The sequence below is a fragment of the Manacus candei genome, unplaced genomic scaffold (assembly GCF_025592945.1).
Source record: "Manacus candei isolate 608988 ecotype Guabito, Panama unplaced genomic scaffold, ASM2559294v1 h1tg000005l, whole genome shotgun sequence".
In the NCBI taxonomy this organism is placed as follows: domain Eukaryota; kingdom Metazoa; phylum Chordata; class Aves; order Passeriformes; family Pipridae; genus Manacus; species Manacus candei.
Genome location: NW_026138053.1, coordinates 25,336,808 through 25,354,693, shown reverse-complemented (window position 1 = coordinate 25,354,693; position 17,886 = coordinate 25,336,808). Strand labels below are relative to the sequence as shown.

At 51.7% G+C, this 17,886-nt stretch overlaps 2 long non-coding RNA genes across 8 annotated transcripts; one reads left to right on the top strand and one right to left on the bottom strand.

Annotated features, from left to right (window-relative positions):
• Nucleotides 1–5,169: 5,169 nt before the first annotated feature.
• On the bottom strand, nucleotides 5,170–16,932 carry LOC127474262 (uncharacterized). 6 transcript variants are annotated; one of them, XR_007905788.1, is made up of 5 exons: nucleotides 16,900–16,932; nucleotides 14,354–14,394; nucleotides 6,221–6,413; nucleotides 5,643–5,835; nucleotides 5,170–5,257 (listed from the first exon to the last, which is right to left on the bottom strand). It is a non-coding gene; the product is annotated as an uncharacterized LOC127474262 (long non-coding RNA). The 6 variants fall into 6 exon arrangements; XR_007905784.1 differs by lacking the exon at nucleotides 16,900–16,932 and adding an exon at nucleotides 16,321–16,434; XR_007905786.1 differs by lacking the exon at nucleotides 16,900–16,932 and adding an exon at nucleotides 15,936–15,998.
• LOC127474274 (uncharacterized) lies at nucleotides 5,305–15,816 on the top strand. Of its 2 annotated transcripts, none has more exons than XR_007905791.1 (3): nucleotides 5,305–5,431; nucleotides 14,335–14,452; nucleotides 15,608–15,816. It is a non-coding gene; the product is annotated as an uncharacterized LOC127474274 (long non-coding RNA). The 2 variants fall into 2 exon arrangements; XR_007905790.1 differs by lacking the exon at nucleotides 5,305–5,431 and adding an exon at nucleotides 5,918–6,009.
• Nucleotides 16,933–17,886: the final 954 nt, after the last annotated feature.

Genomic DNA, 17,886 nt, shown 5'->3' with positions numbered 1-17,886 from the left:
AGGGACAGGAGGGACCCTGAGGGTTGGGGAGGTGCAGGAAGGGGGGGGAGGGGCTTTGGGGGGGCCCTTAAAGGTGGGGGGAGGGGCTGAAAGTGGGTCCATCATTGGGAGGGGACATGCCCACCCAAAACCCAGTAAGTCCCAGTTGAGCTCCCAGTTCAGGGAGGGGGAGAGGATGCAAAAGACACGCCCACTTGCAGAGGCTATGGCCACCTTGGGATGGGACACACCCACCAGGGAGAGACCACGCCCACCTAAAGAAGGGACACGCCCACCCCGAAACCACTAAGTCCCAGCTGAGTTCTGCCTTAACTGGTCCTTACTGGTCGCACCACCCTATTCCGTGTTCCAGTGACCCGTACTGGTTTATATTGGTCTATACTGGTCCATACTGGTTTATACTAATCTATACTGGTCTATACTGGTCTATACTGGTCTATACTGGTCTACACTGGTCTATACTGGTCTATAATGGTCTGACCTTGATGGAGATGCTGAAGTGCCCCCAAGCCCCTTAACTGGTCCTTATCGGTCCCACTGCCCCATTCCCCATTCCAGTGACCCATATTGGTCTATACTGGTCCATACTGGTTTATACTGGTCTATACCAATCTATACTGGTCTATGCTGCTCTGTACCGGTCTGACCTTGATGGAGATGCTGAAGTGCCCCCAACCCCCTTAACTGGTCCTTACTGGTCCCACCGCCCTGCTCCCCATTCCATTGACCCATACTGGGTTGTGGTGGCAAGAACCCCAGCAGGAGCCAGGTGGGGTCTTCCTGCCATTGGATGAGTGCTCTGGGAGGTCAGGGCTGCTCACAGATCCAGATCACAGCAGCACATTTCCAAGAGCACTGTCATACCTTGGGATTCCACTTTGTTCTCATCAACAGTTAATACAATTTCCAATGGATATGGGGACAAAATGTTCGCAGCAAAATGCCAAAGATGGGATTAAAACCCAGACGAAAAAGAATTAAAATCACTGGAGAAAAAGAAGAAACCGGTCTTCAACCAAGAGCTTCACCCTGTTACTGTTTTGTTGATATTACCTTTTTGCTTTTTATTCTAATAATCATATTGTATGTTAAAATTTGGATGATTATGAAACAGTCAACTCACTGATTACCCCCATCAATACTAGACGATGCCCGCAGTATACACCCATCCCAGCCCCTCCAGGAGCCCTCAAATCCCATCCTGGTCCCACAGGACACTCCCAACTTCCCCTCAAACACTCCGAGGCCCCCAGATTGACTCCCAGATCCAAAAAACTCTTGCTGCCTGCCCATGGAGTGCCCAGTGTGGCCCACCAACTGCACCACAAAGCCAAAGCTTCCAGGCTTTCTTTCCTGGGAATTAGGGCTGTTGTTTCCTGTTTTCAGCCATGCCTCCCAACTGATAGTACAACTCCCAAACTGCTAGCATACCTGTTGATACAGAATTGTTAAAATAAACCTTGCCAGTATATGTTTTCAGACACCGATTATTTAGTGTCGTTTCACTTTAATCCACCCCAAGGGAATTATTAATAAAAACCTGAGTTACCCCCTCTCCCCTTTTCCTGGGGCGGGTTGTAACACCAATTAGCACTGACTCCGCCCAGTAGACATAGCAAAGGAAGTTTCCTTTTGGTTTAGGGTTTAGTGTTAAGGTTAGGGTTTAGGGTTAGGGTTAGGGTTAGGGTTAGGGTTGGGGTTAGGGTTAGGGTTAGGTTTTGAGTTAGGGTTAGGGTTAGAAAGGGTTAGGGTTAGGGTTAGGAAATTTAGGGTTAGGGTTAGAGTTAGCAAAAGTTAGAGTTAGGGTTAGGGTTAGGTTTAGGGTTAGCAAAAGACAGGGTTACTGTTAGGGTTAGGCTTAGGGTTAGGGTTAGGGTTATGGGTAAGGGTTAGGGTTGGGAAGAATTTGCCTCAGTGTGTGATCTAACAATTGCGGTTTTAGCCCATTCTGGACATGCAGCGGTGCCCAATAAGCCCCTCTCAGGCTATAAGCCCGATTCAGTGCCCACCGCTGTCAGAATCTTTTGCTTTTTCTCTTGGGTCTCTGCTTTTGCTGTTGCTGTTCTGTTGCGTGTCTGGCAGAATACCCACCGCCGTCCAGTATGTACTCTGCTTCTATAGAGCACTGGCCCCGCCCACTGGGTGGAGTCAAGAGGTGGAGTCCGTGTTGATTGTTCTTTGTCACTGGCTCCGCCTACTGGGCGGTATCAGTGCTGATTGGTGTTACAACCCGCTCCAGGAAAAGGGGAGAGGGGGTAACTCAGGTTTTTATTAATAATTCCCTTGGGATGGATTAAAGTGAAACGACACTAAATAATCGGTGTCTGAAAACATATACTGGCAAGGTTTATTTTAACAATTCTGTATCAACAGGCATGCTAGCAGTTTGGGTGCTGTCATACCACAATGTGACACAGAGATAACCTTTGGGGGGGGGAAAGAAAATGCATAGGGGAGAGAAAGGCAGGATAAGAGCAAGGGAGAGTAAGAGAAAGAAAAGCTGAGAGTGGACAGATGTATATAGTCACCGCCCACGGGGTCCAGCGATGCTTCCATGTCTGTCAGTTGAAGTGGTGGCCTTGATCTGCCGGGGGTGAAGGAGGGAAGTCCCCATACTCCAAGAAGTTATGAGTTATAGCCATGATTAGTGTCACAGACCATGCCTCGAGCCTCCAACATCTCGAGGGTTGCAGTCTCTCTTCTAAGGTTAGGGAACAGGCTTTGGGCATAGCTTGCAGTTACTGTGTGGACCAATTGTCAGAGACTGAAATGGTTAATGATTTATGCATTCTAGGAGACTTTTCAGGCTTTTGACTTGCATGATACCTCTGATGAGCAGTCGGGCCCCTCCCTCCCTCCAGTGCTGACGGTGTGAAGCCCTGAAAAGGCAAGAGCTGAGCTTACAGTCTTTTGACTGTTGATATATCTGATGAGGAATCAGGCCCCTCCCTCCCTCTGCTATGAGATGTTAGGGTTAGGGTTAGGGTTAGGGTTAAGGTTAGCATGGGTTAGGGTTTAGGTTTTAGGGTTTACGGTTTGGGGTTTAAGGTTGAGGTGTGGGTTTGGGTTAGGGTTTAGTGTTAGGGTTAGGGTTAGGGTTAGGCAGAATTGGTCTCGATGCGCGATCTAACAATCGCGGGCTTAGCCCATTCCAGACACGCAGCGGTGCCCAATAAGCCCCTCTCAGGCTATAAGCCCGATTCACTGCCCACCGCTGTCAGAATCTTTTGCTTTTTCTCTTGGGTGTCTGCCATTGTTGTTGCTGTTCTGTTGCGTGTCTGGTAGAATACCCGCCGCCGTCCGGTATGTACTCTGCTTCTATAGAGCACTGGCCCCGCGCACTGGGTGGAGTCAAGAGGTGGAGTCAGTGCTGATTGTTCTGCATCACTGGCTTTGCCTACTGGGCGGAGTCAGTGCTGATTGGTCCACACAGTAACTGCAAGCTATGCGCAAACCCTTTTCCCTAACACTAACCCTAAAAAAGAGACTGCAAGATCTGCGCAAACCCGGTTCCCTAACCCTAACCCTAAAAAAGAGACTGCAAGCTATGCGCAAACCCGGTTCCCTAACCCTAAAAAAAACCTGCAAGCTATGCGCAAACCCTTTTCCCTACCCCTCACCTTAAAAAAGAGACTGCAAGCTACTAAGGTTAGGGTTAGGGTTAGGGTTAGGGTTAGGGTTAGGGTTAGGGTAAGGGTAAGGGTAAGGGTAAGGGTTTAGGGTTAGGGTTAGGGTTAGGGTTAGGGTTAGGGTTAGGGTTAGGGTAAGGGTAAGGGTTTAGGGTTAGGGTTAGGGTTAGGGTTAAGGTTAGGGTTATTGTTAGGGTTAGGGTTAGGGTTAGGGTTGGGGTTAGGGTTGGGGTTAGGGTTAGTGTTAGGTTTTGAGTTAGGGTTAGGGTTAGAAAGGGTTAGGGTTAGGGTTAGGAAATTTAGGGTTAGGGTTAGAGTTAGCAAAAGTTAGAGTTAGGGTTAGGGTTAGGTTTAGGGTTAGCAAAAGATAGGGTTATTGTTAGGGTTAGGGTTAGGGTTAGGGTTAGGGTTAGGGTTAGGGTTAGCGTTAGGGTTAGGGTTAGGGTTATGGGTAAGGGTTAGGGTTAGGAAGAATTTGTCTCAGTGCGCGATCTAACAATCGCGGGTTTAGCCCATTCCGGACACGCAGCGGTGCCCAATAAGCCCGTCTCAGGCTATAAGCCTGATTCACTGCCCTCCACTGTCAGAATCTTTTGCTTTTTCTCTTGGGTCTCTGCTTTTGCTGTTGCTGTTCTGTTGCGTGTCTGGCAGAATACCCACCGCCGTCCAGTATGTACTCTGCTTCTATAGAGCACTGTCCCCTAACCCCAACATTAAAAGAGAGTCTGGAAGCTATGGGCAAACCCTGTTCCCTAACCCTAACCTTAAAAAAGAGACTGCATGCTATACGCAAACCCTTTTCTCTGAACCTAACCTTAAAAAAGAGACTGCAAACTATGCGCAAACCCGATTCCCTGACCCTAATCCTAAAAAAGCGAATGCAAGCTATGTGCAAACCCTGTTCCCTAACCTTAACCTTAAAAAAGAGACTGCAAGCTATGCACAAAACCAGTTCCCTAACCCTATCTTTAAAAAAGAGACTGCAAGCTACTAGGGTTAGGGTTAGGGTCAGGGTTAGGTTAAGGGTTAGGGTTGGGGTTAGGGTTAGGGTTAGACAGAATCTGTCTTAATGCGCGATCTAACTATCGCGGGTTTACCCCATTCCAGGAACGCAGTGGTGCCCAGTAAACCCCTCTCAGGCTATAAGCCCGATTCAGTGCCCACCGCTGTCAGAATCTTTTGCTTTTTCTCTTGGGTCTCTGCTTTTGCTGTCGCTGTTCTGTTGCGTGTCTGGCAGAATACCCACCGCCGTCCGGTATGTACTCTGCTTCTATAGAGCACTGGCCCCGCCCACTGGGTGGAGTCAAGAGGTGGAGTCCGTGTTGATTGTTCTTTGTCACTGGCTCCGCCTACTGGATGAAGTCAGTGCTGATTGTTGTTGCAACCCGCCCCAGGAAAAGGGGAGAGGGGGTAACTCAGATTTTTATTAATAATTCCCTTGGGGTGGATTAAAGTGAAACGACACTGTGCTGGCACCATTTTCCTGCGAGGGATCCTCATTTGTATCGGGTTTTGGAGGGGCGAGCCGGCTATTGTGGAGTAGGCTGACCAAAGGGGGGACAGCAGCCCTGTTTGCCAGGACAGAAAGCTTGTGAGCTTTGGCTTTCAGGTGCAGTGTGTGGCGCAGCCTGGGCACTCCGTGGGCAACCAGGGCTTTCTGCGCTGACACCTTGTGCCTTTGAGGGATCCTCATTTGCATCGGGTTTGCGGGGGGCGAGCCGGCAAAGGCGGATGGGGCTGACCAGAGGGGGGACAGCAGCCCTGTTTCCCAGGACAGAAAGCTTGTGAGCTTTGGCTTTCAGGTGCAGTGTGTGACGTAGCCTGGGCACTCCGTGGGCAGCCAGGGCTTTCTGTGCTGGCACCTTGTCCCTGCAAGTAATACTCATTTGGATCGGGTTTGGAGGGGTGAGCCGGGAATGGCGGGCGGGACTGACCAAAGAGGGGACAGCAGCCCTGTTTCCCAGGACAGAAAGCTTGTGAGCTCTGGCTTTCAGGTGCAGTGTGTGGCGCAACCTGGGCACTCCGTGGCCAGCCAGGGCTTTCTGTGCTGGCACCATTTTCCTGCGAGGGATCCTCATTTGTATCGGGTTTTGGGGGGGCGAGCCGGCTATTGTGGAGTAGGCTGACCAAAGGGGGGACAGCAGCCCTGTTTCCCAGGACAGAAAGCTTGTGAGCTTTGGCTTTCAGGTGCAGTGTGTGGCGCAGCCTGGGCACTCCGTGGGCAACCAGGGCTTTCTGCGCTGACACCTTGTGCCTTTGAGGGATCCTCATTTGCATCGGGTTTGCGGGGGGCGAGCCGGCAAAGGCGGATGGGGCTGACCAGAGGGGGGACAGCAGCCCTGTTTCCCAGGACAGAAAGCTTGTGAGCTTTGGCTTTCAGGTGCAGTGTGTGACGTAGCCTGGGCACTCCGTGGGCAGCCAGGGCTTTCTGTGCTGGCACCTTGTCCCTGCAAGTAATACTCATTTGGATCGGGTTTGGAGGGGTGAGCCGGGAATGGCGGGCGGGACTGACCAAAGGGGGGACAGCAGCCCTGTTTCCCAGGACAGAAAGCTTGTGAGCTCTGGCTTTCAGGTGCAGTGTGTGGCGCAACCTGGGCACTCCGTGGGCAGCCAGGGCTTTCTGTGCTGGCACCATTTTCCTGCGAGGGATCCTCATTTGTATCGGGTTTTGGGGGGGCGAGCCGGCTATTGTGGAATAGGCTGACCAAAGGGGGGACAGCAGCCCTGTTTGCCAGGACAGAAAGCTTGTGAGCTTTGGCTTTCAGGTGCAGTGTGTGGCGCAGCCTCGGCACTCCGTGGGCAGCCAGGGCTTTCTGTGCTGGCACCATTTTCCTGCGAGGGATCCTCATTTGTATCGGGTTTGGGGGGGCGAGCCGGCAAAGGCGGGCGGGTCTGACCAAAACGGGGACAGCTGTAGGAGGCGTGTCTGGATGCACAGGGGATGTGCCAGGGCGATGGGCCCGAGGGGACATGCGCAGTCACATATAACTCTATTGGCTGAAGAAGTCACATGGTACACAGGGATTTAAGAGTGGGAATTTTGAATAAACTTTCTCTTTGTATCACCACCGCACGAAGAGCGTCATTTATTCCTTGTTGTACAAGGGGCGCCTGCTACAAGTGGCACCCGAACGGGACATCTTTAGCTTATATTAAGTGAGATATCTATCCTGGATCAGGAGATCAGCTGGTGTCTCCGGGATCTTCTTCATTTTCGAAGAATGGAGACTTCACCACAAAAAACTTTGACGTCAATAACCCGTGGTCTTAGTGGGATCTAAGAGACGGACAGTTAGTTTAGTGAGCTCAATAATAGTAAGATAGTGCACGGAAGAAGAGAAGAAAGAGTTAAGGAAGAAACCGAGAGGTCAAAGCAGCCACCGGAGAGAGCGGAAAGGGTCAACGCAACATCGAAAGCGGTGAGTGACTGGGACGCACCCCGCACGTCTAAGACTGCTCCCTGGGCGAAAGCGTGCCTGCAGCTCGGAGAACGAGCCGCGGAGCACCTTAAGATCGTCAGGGAAAGGCCTGTTAGTCCCCTGAGTGTCGGTCATCTGGTAAAGCGACTCTTCGCTACCGACTGTGTGGACCACGTGCAAGAAGCGGCCTACCGCTGCCGCGTCCTAGCAACCCCAGCCACCGCTGACCCCCGCGGAGCCCCCGTTCCAGTTTTCTGTCCAGCAGAAACTGGCCGCGGCTCCCCGCCTGCTCACCGCTGCAGACTGACCCTGCGGCGTGCTTAAAAAGCACTGCCAGCAAAAAGCCCCTGCGCCGTATTAAGACCGCGCGGGCTTTACCGAGGCACCGCGCCGCGCCTTCCGACACAGCGCGCCCCCGACCCCCGCGCCGCCCAGCGAACCGCGGGAGCCCCGGAGCCGCCGGGAGCCGGGAGCCGGAGCCGGGACCACGCTGAGCCGCCGCCAGCGCCGCCGCTTCGTTCGCTGCTTCGCAGCCCGCACACGCCGATCGCCACAGCCCCAAGCCGCCGCCTCTACAGCCAGCCCCCGCGTCCGTCGCTACAGCTGCCCGTGCCTGCCGCCGCCGCTTGCCGCTTGCTGCCTGCACCGGGACATCAGCCGCCGCCACCGGGACGCCACAGCCCAACCGACAGTGAGCCAACACAAATCAACAAACCGACAGACCCTCTTCAGCAGCGCACCCCAGCAGCGCCGAGACACAAAGGTAACATGGGGAACTTTTTCCCTACAGAAGTATCACGGGACACAGAAGCACTGGCTGCTCTGCTGAATCCTTACTATGTTCAGGTTACAAGGGCTGAACTATCAGAGTTGGTGCGGCTCATTAAAGCAGCCGTACCAGAACTACCTCTAGTTGAAGCCCTCAACATTCACATATGGGACAAAATAGGCAATCTTATCAAACTCAAGGCTCAGGGAGGGGATTCCCAGGCAAACAATGCTTACCCAGCCTGGCAAGCTATAATGACTGCATTAAGCAGATCCCACCAAAGAACGACGAACACATACACCCCCACTCAGGCTGCAAGCAGCAGCCCCACTTTTACGCGCCGCAGTTTGAACTCACAAAGCTCGGCGGGAGGAGGGGGTGGAGCCGTTCACAATTCTAATACGGGGAAGGGAACCGGGAGCCCAAGGGACAGGGACCGGCGGGAGGGAGCGGGGCCCCAGATGCGAGGTTCCAGTCAGTGGGACAGCAGCAGGGGGTCCCGTGACGGGAATGGGGGGGCTAGCCCAGCTTACTCGCCAACCCATCCCGCGCATGAACGCCGAGTACGCGCCCAGGAGCGGGCACCACCATCTCGCCCGCCACGCGGTACGGACACCGACCCGTCCTTCCCCACCCCCGCGCCGTACTCCCCAACCACCACCACCACCCACCCACAGACAGCCGCTTTCGCCGGAGCTGCAGGGGGGGGGGAATGGGAGGAATGGGGGGAGGAGGAGGGGGATTTCGGGATAGCTCCGCCGGCAAGGGATGAAGCAACATACCGAGAAGGTACAATTGATAGGTGGGCTTTATGCAGAGAAGAGGCATTGCGTACTGGGAACTTACAAGTTATACAAGCATGTCCAGTAATTATTGGTCCACGTCAAAGCCGCAGGTTCCAACCATTACCACATGAACTAACCAAAGAACTAAGACAGTTCATGAGAGAAACTGGCATATCATCCCCTAACACGCTTGCATTTTTAGAGTCACTAAGTTCCACATACATCTTCATGCCTCATGACTGGAGAACCTTGTTACAAATAAGCCTTTCTAACACACAATACAATGTATGGCTGAACGATTTTAGAGAAATCTGTTCTGCTTACGCTAATGACCCGCAAGCAGGGGTATCAGCACACCAACTCACAGGGGATGGGAACTATCGTTCCATAGATGCTCAAACCGGTTACACTAGAGAGGTATACGAGGTAATAGCAAAACATGCCATGCGGGCAATAAGAAAATTACCTACATCAGACAGAGATGCAAACTTGTCATTCACCAAAATAATACAGGGCCCAACAGAACCCTACACAAAATTCTTAGATCGGCTGCAATCTGCTCTGGATAGGCAGATTGAAAATGAGGAAGCCAGAGAGATCCTTAGTAGAAGACTGGCTTTCGAAAATGCTAATGTGGATTGTAAAAGAGTTCTGCAAACTCTTCCTAAGAGGGAAACTTGCAGTATCTCAGAATTAGTTCCTGCCTGCCAAGAGGTGGGTTCTTTAACACATCAATCAGATTTGCTAGCAGTAGAACTGAGTACTCAATTAAGGACACAACAGGGAGCCAGACCCAAAGATGGTTGTTTCATTTGTGGGGCCCCTGACCATTTCCGAAGGGACTGCCCTCAGAAACCTCTAGCATTGGCACCTCGAAAGCAACCCAAAGCAAGGAGGATGCCAAAAAACTGGAGGCGAGGGGCGCTGTCGCACGCCCCGGTACAGCAATCACATGCGACACAGGGGAACAGGCTGGCGATTTGTGCCCCCCCAGCTCAGCCAGCGCTCTGTGCCCCTGCACCCCAGCCAGCAATCTGTGCCCCACCACATCAGCCAGCGCTGGGCTGGACTTATCCAACAGGGACACAGTTCTCATAACTTCCACTGAGGTGGTGCTAATCCTGACTGGACATCGGGGTCCCCTTAATCCAGGGGTACATGCACTGCTGATTGGAAGGTCCTCTACCACCAGAATGGGTTTGTTTGTGCTGCCAGGTGTAATAGACTCGGATTCTCATAGCAAGATTCTGATAATGGCATGGACCCCTTCACCCCCCTGCTTCATCCCGAAAGGACAGAAGCTTGCTCAGTTAATCCCCTTATACAGTACGTTGCCTGCAGGGGAGGGGGGGAGAGAGCGGGGTTCAGGGGCCTTTGGCAGCACGGGACAACCACAAGTTTACTGGGCAGCAGCCATCACAGCAGCACAGCCGCTCATGACGTGCCAGGTTAATGGGCACCGATTTACAGGCCTTTTGGATTCGGGAGCCGATGTTTCCATAATAAAGGACTCCGAATGGCCACTTGACTGGCCTACTGTTTGCCCAGCTGCAACCATTCAAGGGGTGGGAGGCACACAAAGACCCAGACAGAGTGCTCAAGTACTCACTGTCTTGGGACCAGAGGGGCAAGTAGCAAAAGTAGCTCCATTCATAGCCCCAATCCCTTGCTCTCTGTGGGGACGTGATATACTTTCCCAGTTTGGCACAGTAATGCAAATTCCTCCTGCAAGCAGCCAGGTTTTTCAATAGGGGCCATTGGTCAGCTGTCCCAAGCACCGATTAAGCTGGTCTGGAAAAGTGACCAGCCGGTCTGGGTAGACCAATGGCCCATGAAAAAAGAAAGGTTTGAACATTTAAAGATGCTTGTAGAGGAACAATTGGAAGCAGGACACATTGTGCCAACAAATAGTCCCTGGAACACTCCTGTATTTTGCATTCCCAAAAAAACTGGCAAATGGAGGATGATTCAGGATCTCAGAGCAGTAAACGCAGTCATTGAGTCTATGGGGGCATTGCAACCAGGATTACCCTCACCTGCTATGCTCCCAGCGAACTGGCCTCTGACAATAATTGATTTAAAAGATTGCTTTTTCACCATATTCCTGCACCCCGAGGATGCCCCAAGGTTTGCATTTTCTATTCCAGCATTAAACAACTCACAGCCTATGCAAAGGTATCATTGGGTTGTTCTCCCTCAGGGGATGAAGAACAGTCCAACCATATGCCAAACAGTAGTTGCAAATGCTATTCAATCCGTCAGAAAACGTTTTCCTTCTGCAATAATCTACCAATACATGGATGATATTTTAATAAGCATGGCCACAGAAAATGAACTGCAAATTGTTGTTACTGCTTTAACTGATGCTGTCCAAGAAGCAGGCTTACAGGTTGCAGCAGAGAAAATCCAGCGATCGCAGCCCTGGAGCTATCTTGGATGGAGAATCACGCAACAACAGATTTCCCCACAGCCACTGCAGCTCGAGGTAAAAGACACTTTAACCTTACATGAGTTGCAAAAACTCCTGGGAGCTATTAATTGGTTAAGGCCTGTTCTAGGCTTAACCACAGAGGAGCTACACCCTCTCTTTGTGTTACTAAAGGGGGACTCTGATCTGACGTCTAATAGGGCTCTGACAGCAGAGGCCAAACAGGCGTTAGACATTTGTGCCAAGGCGATAGAATCTAGGCAGAGCAGAAGGAGAGATCCTGAACTGCAAATCTGCCTGGCCTTAATTCCCAGCAGGTATCAGCCATTTGCAGTCTTATTCCAGTGGGACCAGACTGAAAAGGACCCACTACTGGTTCTAGAATGGCTATTTCTGCCCCACACCCCACCTAAAACTGTATGGACAATTAATGAAATGTTTGCTAAGCTTGTTATTAAAGGCAGAGCTCGATTACAGGAACTAGATGGAAGAGATCCAGCGGTCATCTACATTCCAGCCACGAAGGACAATTTAGCTTGGATGCTGGCTGAGGACACCGAGTTCCAAGCTGCCTTAGCAGGTTTTGATGGTAACATTTCAGTTAATCTCCCTAAGCACAAACTTTGGGCAGAAATCGGTAATTTGCCTTTAAGAACCACGACTAGATGCAGAAGTGAGCCAGTAAAAGGCCTCACAGTTTTTACAGATGCATCTGGGCGATCACAGAAAGCTGCAGTGACTTGGATAAATCCTGATACCGGACAATGGGAACAAAAAGTACAGACCATGAACCAATGCTCTGTGCAGGTTCTGGAACTGGCTGCCATTCGTATTGCCTTGGAAAAGTTTTCTGAACAACCCGTTAATATTGTCACTGATTCTTGTTATGCTGCAGGGCTAGTTTCACGTCTAGAATGTTCATTTCTTCGGGATGTTTCTAACCCTCATTTGTTGTTTGAAATGCGTTGTATTTGATTCCTTGTCAATCACAGAAGGTTTGATTTTTATATAATGCACATCAGGTCTCACACTGACATGCCAGGGCCAATAGCTGAAGGGAACCAGGAAGCTGACAAAGCAGCAATGTTCAACACAGTGCCTAGGACCCTTAAGCAAGCAAAATTGTCCCATTCGTTTTTCCACCAGAATGCACGCTCTCTAAAGAGACAATTCAAAATTACTATCAATCAGGCCCGAGATATCATATTGACTTGTCCAGACTGTCAAAAAATTACCCCCATGCCATCTCAGGAAGGTGTTAACCCCAGAGGGTTAATATCCAATCAGATATGGCAAACAGATGTTACACACATCCCAGAATTTGGCTCCTTGAAATATGTACATGTAACTGTAGACACACATTCACAGTACATCACTGCTACAGCACACACAGGTGAGAAAGCCAAGGATGTAATAAGACACTGGCTAAGCTGTTTTGCTACCCTTGGCACTCCACAACAGATTAAGACTGATAACAGACCAGCATACGTCTCTGAAAAGGTAAGGAATTTCCTATCAGAGTGGGGAATTTCACACATCACAGGGATCCCACACTCACCTACCGGACAAGCAATTGTAGAAAGGGCACACCGCACACTGAAAGAGATGCTAATAAAACAAAGAGGGGGGGAGAAGCTATACAGTCCGCAAGAACGTTTGTGGAAAGCCACATATGTTATCAATTTTTTAAATTGTGACAGTGCTGAAAGAAGCAGATATGAGAAGCAGCACAAATCTCAGGCGTTTGCCTCTCCCAGGCCATTAGTCATGGTAAAAGATTTGATCTCGGGACAATGGACAGGACCTTTAGATCTTCTGACTTGGGGGAGAGGTTACGCTTGTGTGGCAACAGGAAAAGAACTAAAGTGGATTCCCTCCAGGTGTGTAAAACCCTATTTGGATACACAATCACAGCTGCAGGAACCAGATAACTCAGGAGTTTAAAAACAGTTATGTTATGTTTCAGTTTATATTAATGACCAATGTGGTGACAAGCAAACTGCAAATATTGGTGTGTGTATGTGTATGCGTGAATGATGACGGCCGTCGTGTGTGAGATGAGTGAATGAATAAGAGAGTTGTGTGACTGGAAAACATAAAAACACAGAATACCTCACAAGACCACATTACCTACACCACAAGGTCACCTTGGAAGAATTGAGTTTTGATATGCTTACCCTGTTTCTTGAATAAAGTTTGAAATCCCCAGTTATTAAAAAACCCTCAGATTAATAAAAGTTATAGTTTACACACAGTTGGGCTAAAGGCCCCAAGTCAATAAAATAATTATCCAAGTTGCACTACCCTATAGGAATATAAGGTTTTAAAAGGGTTATGTTAGAGTTAAGAAGCTAAGCGAAGCAATGCGCTGGGTCGCTGCGAAGCTTGGTAGTTTACAATGTTCTGGTTGTTTGCACTGTTTTTTACACTGTCTTTTGTGGCTTCTTTAAGATATTAGAGAGAGGGGATATGTAGGAGGCGTGTCTGGATGCACAGGGGATGTGCCAGGGCGATGGGCCCGAGGGGACATGCGCAGTCACATATAACTCTATTGGCTGAAGAAGTCACATGGTACACAGGGATTTAAGAGTGGGAATTTTGAATAAACTTTCTCTTTGTATCACCACCGCACGAAGAGCGTCATTTATTCCTTGTTGTACAAGGGGCGCCTGCTACAGACAGCAGCCCTGTTTCCCAGGACAGAAAGTTTGTGAGCTTTGGCTTTCAGGTGCAGTGTGTGGCGCAGCCTGGGCACTCCGTGGCCAGCCAGGGCTTTCTGTGCTGGCACCTTGTGCCTTTGAGGGATCCTCATTTGTATCGGGTTTGGGGGGCGAGCCGGCAAAGGCGGGCGGGGCTGACCAAAACGGGGACAGCAGCCCTGTTTCCCAGGACAGTAAGGTTGTGAGCTTTGGCTTTCAGGTGCAGTGTGTGGCGCAGCCTGGGCACTCCGTGGCCAGCCAGGGCTTTCTGTGCTGGCACCTTTTCCCTGTGAGGAATCCTTATTTGTATCGGGTTTGGGGGGGCGAGCTGGCAATGGTGGACGTGACTGACCAAAGGGGGGACAGCAACCCTGTTTCCCAGGACAGTAAGCTTGTGAGCTTTGACTTTCAGGTGCAGTGTGTGGCGCAGCCTGGGCACTCCGTGGCCAGCCAGGGCTTTCTGTGCTGGCACCATTTTCCTGCGAGGGATCCTCATTTGTATCGGGTTTTGGGGGGGCGAGCCGGCTATGGTGGAGTAGGCTGACCAAAGGGGGGACAGCAGCCCTGTTTGCCAGGACAGAAAGCTTGTGAGCTTTGGCTTTCAGGTGCAGTGTGTGGCGCAACCTGGGCACTCCGTGGGCAGCCAGGGCTTTCTGTGCTGGCACCTTGTGCCTTTGAGGGATCCTCATTTGCATCGGGTTTGGGGGGGGCGAGCCGGCAAAGGTGGGCGGGTCTGACCAAAAGGGGGACAGCAGCCCTGTTTCCCAGGACAGAAAGTTTGTGAGCTTTGGCTTTCAGGTGCAGTGTGTGGCGCAGTCTGGGCACTCCGTGGGCAACCAGGGCTTTCTGTGCTGGCACCTTGTCCTTTTAAAGGATCCTCATTTGTATCGGGTTTGGGGGGGCGAGCCGCCAATGGCGGGCGGGGTTGACCAAATGGGGGACTGCAGCCCTGTTTGCCAGGACAGAAAGCTTGTGAGCTTTGGCTTTCAGGTGCAGTGTGTGGCGCAGCCTGGGCACTTTGTGGGCAGCCAGGGCTTTCTGTGCTGGCACCTTGTTCCTTTGATGGATCCTCATTTGTATCGGGTTTGGGGGGCGAGCCGGCAAAGGCGGGCGGGGCTGACCAAAACGGGGACAGCAGCCCTGTTTCCCAGGACAGAAAGGTTGTGAGCTTTGGCTTTCAGGTGCAGTGTGTGACGTAGCCTGGGCACTCCGTGGCCAGCCAGGGCTTTCTGTGCTGGCACCATTTTCCTGCGAGGGATCCTCATTTGTATCGGGTTTTGGGGGGGCGAGCCGGCTATTGTGGAGTAGGCTGGCCAAAGAGGGGACAGCAGCCCTGTTTCCCAGGACAGAAAGGTTGTGAGCTTTGGCTTTCAGGTGCAGTGTGTGGCGCAGCCTGGGAACTCCGTGGGCAGGCAGAGGTTTCTGTGCTGGCACCTTGTGCCTTTGAGGGATCCTCATTTGTGTCGGGTTTGGGGGGGGCGAGCCGGCAATGACGGGCGGGGCTGACCAAAGAGGGGACAGCAGCCGTGTTTGCCAGGACAGAAAGCTTGTGAGCTTTGACTTTCAGGTGCAGTGTGTAGCGCAGCCTGGGCACTCCGTGGGCAGCCAGGGCTTTCTCTGCTGGCACCTTTTCCCTGCAAGTAATACTCATTTGGATCGGGTTTGGAGGGGCGAGCAGGGAATGGCGGGCGGGGCTGACCAAAGAGGGGACAGCAGCCGTGTTTCCCAGGACAGAAAGCTTGTGAGCTTTGGCTTTCAGGTGCAGTGTGTGGCGCAGCCTCGGCACTCCGTGGGCAGCCAGGGCTTTCTGTGCTGGCACCATTTTCCTGCGAGGGATCCTCATTTGTATCGGGTTTTGGGGCAGGCGAACCGGCAAAGGCGGGCGGGACTGACCAAAGGGGGGACAGCAGCCCTGTTTCCCAGGACAGAAAGCTTGTGAGCTTTGGCTTTCAGGTGCAGTGTGTGGCGCAGCCTGGGCACTCCGTGGGCAGCCAGGGCTTTCTGTGCTGGCACCATTTTCCTGCGAGGGATCCTCATTTGCATCGGGTGTTGGGGGGGCGAGCCGGCTATTGTGGAATAGGCTGACCAAAGGGAGGACAGCAGCCCTGTTTCCCAGGACAGAAAGGTTGTGAGCTTTGGTTTTCAGGTGCAGTGTGTGACGCAGCCTGGGCACTCCGTGGGCAACCAGAGGTTTCTGTGCTGGCACCATTTTCCTGTGAGGGATCCTCATTTGTATCGGGTTTTGGGGGGGCGAGCCGGCTATTGTGGACGTGACTGACCAAAGGGGGGACAGCAGCCCTGTTTCCCAGGACAGAAAGCTTGTGAGCTTTGACTTTCAGGTGCAGTGTGTGGCGCAGCCTGGGCACTCCGTGGGCCGCCAGGGCTTTCTCTGCTGGCACCTTTTCCCTGCAAGTAATACACTATTGGAACGGGATTGGAGGGGCGAACCGGGAATGGCGGGCGGGGCTGACCAAAGTGGGGACAGCAGCCCTGTTTCCCAGGACAGAAAGGTTGTGAGCTTTGGCTTTCAGGTGCAGTGTGTGGCGCAGCCTGGGCACTCCGTGGGTAGGCAGAGGTTTCTGTGCTGGCACCTTGTGCCTTTGAGGGATCCTCATTTGTATCGGGTTTGGGGGGGGCGAGCCGGCAAAGACGGGCGGGGCTGACCAAAGGGGGGACAGCAGCCCTGTTTCCCAGGACAGAAAGGTTGTGAGCTTTGGCTTTCAGGTGCAGTGTGTGGCGCAGCCTGGGCACTCCGTGGCCAGCCAGGGGTTTCTGTGCTGGCACCTTTTCCCTGCGAGGAATTTTCGTTTGGATCGGGTTTGGGGGGGGTGAGCCGGCAATGGCGGGCGGGGCTGACCAAAGGGTGGACAGCAGCCCTGTTTCCCAGGACAGAAAGCTTTTGAGCTTTGGCTTTCAGGTGCAGTGTGTGGCGCAGCCTGGGCACTCCGTGGGCAGCCAGAGGTTTCTGTGCTGGCACCATTTTCCTGCGAGGGATCCTCATTTGCATCGGGTGTTGGGAGGGCGAGCCGGCTATTGTGGAATAGGCTGACCAAAGGGGGGACAGCAGCCCTGTTTCCCAGGACAGAAAGGTTGTGAGCTTTGGCTTTCAGGTGCAGTGTGTGGCGCAGCCTGGGCACTCCGTGGGCAGCCAGGACTTTCTGTGCTGCCACCTTTTCCCTGCGAGGAATTCTCATTTGTATCAGGTTTGGGGGGGGCGCAGGGGTCATGAGGGAACAAACTAAAATCTTCGTCCAAAAATTAGAATAAGAATAAAGAATCCCCGAGCTGTCCAGGTGAATTCCCTGATGGAGGCAACCCATCGCTGAGAAAGGGCATGTGCTGCCGCTTGGTCTTTGTGAAACCAAAGTTCCTGTTGGTGAAGTCGAGAGGATTTTCTGATGGTGCTGAGATTTTAAATGCCAAATTTTAGCATCTGCTCCCACAAAGGAGCCGTCACCTCCGTACATGCCCCGCTCACTCTCAAGGGGTCTTCGTTTCCGTTTCCATGAAAGCTGTGTTGTATGTCACAGGAATGCAGCTGAAACCTGCTCTGAAAAGGCTGGAGAGACACGGGAAAAGGCCTGAAGAGGAGCAGCTCAATCCAAATTGGGTATTTCGTAGGAAAAGCCTGGCTGGGCGCTTCAGGGAATAGGTGTGGAGGCTGACCCAAAGCCCTCTGAGATCAGAGTCGGCCGTCAACAACGACCTTCCCCTCACAAATCCAAGGTCCCAGCTCCCGGTGGGACCCCTGACGGCCACCAGCCACAGCCAGCTTTGTCCCAGCTCCGGGAACATGGTGGCCACCAGCCTCTGGCCTGCTGATACACCTTGGTATTTGTATTTTTATTTTGAATCAACAGCACTTTCAGCTACTTTTATTATTGTTTTTAATTCTCCTAAGTCTGTATTTACTTTGGAGGAGAGAATGAAAACTTGGGATGAAATTAAGTGGATCAGGATGGTGGAACACAAAGGAAAAAAGTAGAAAACATTTCAAATATTATTAAAGTGATTTTTTCCCCAGTAATATAAAACATGAAATTCCTTATAACATTATAGTATTTTACAGTTTTATGAAGCTTTCTATTGTGACTTTTATGGAATCAAAAGATGAAGATGATGAGATATTTTAGCATTTATATTTTTCAAAATTAAAT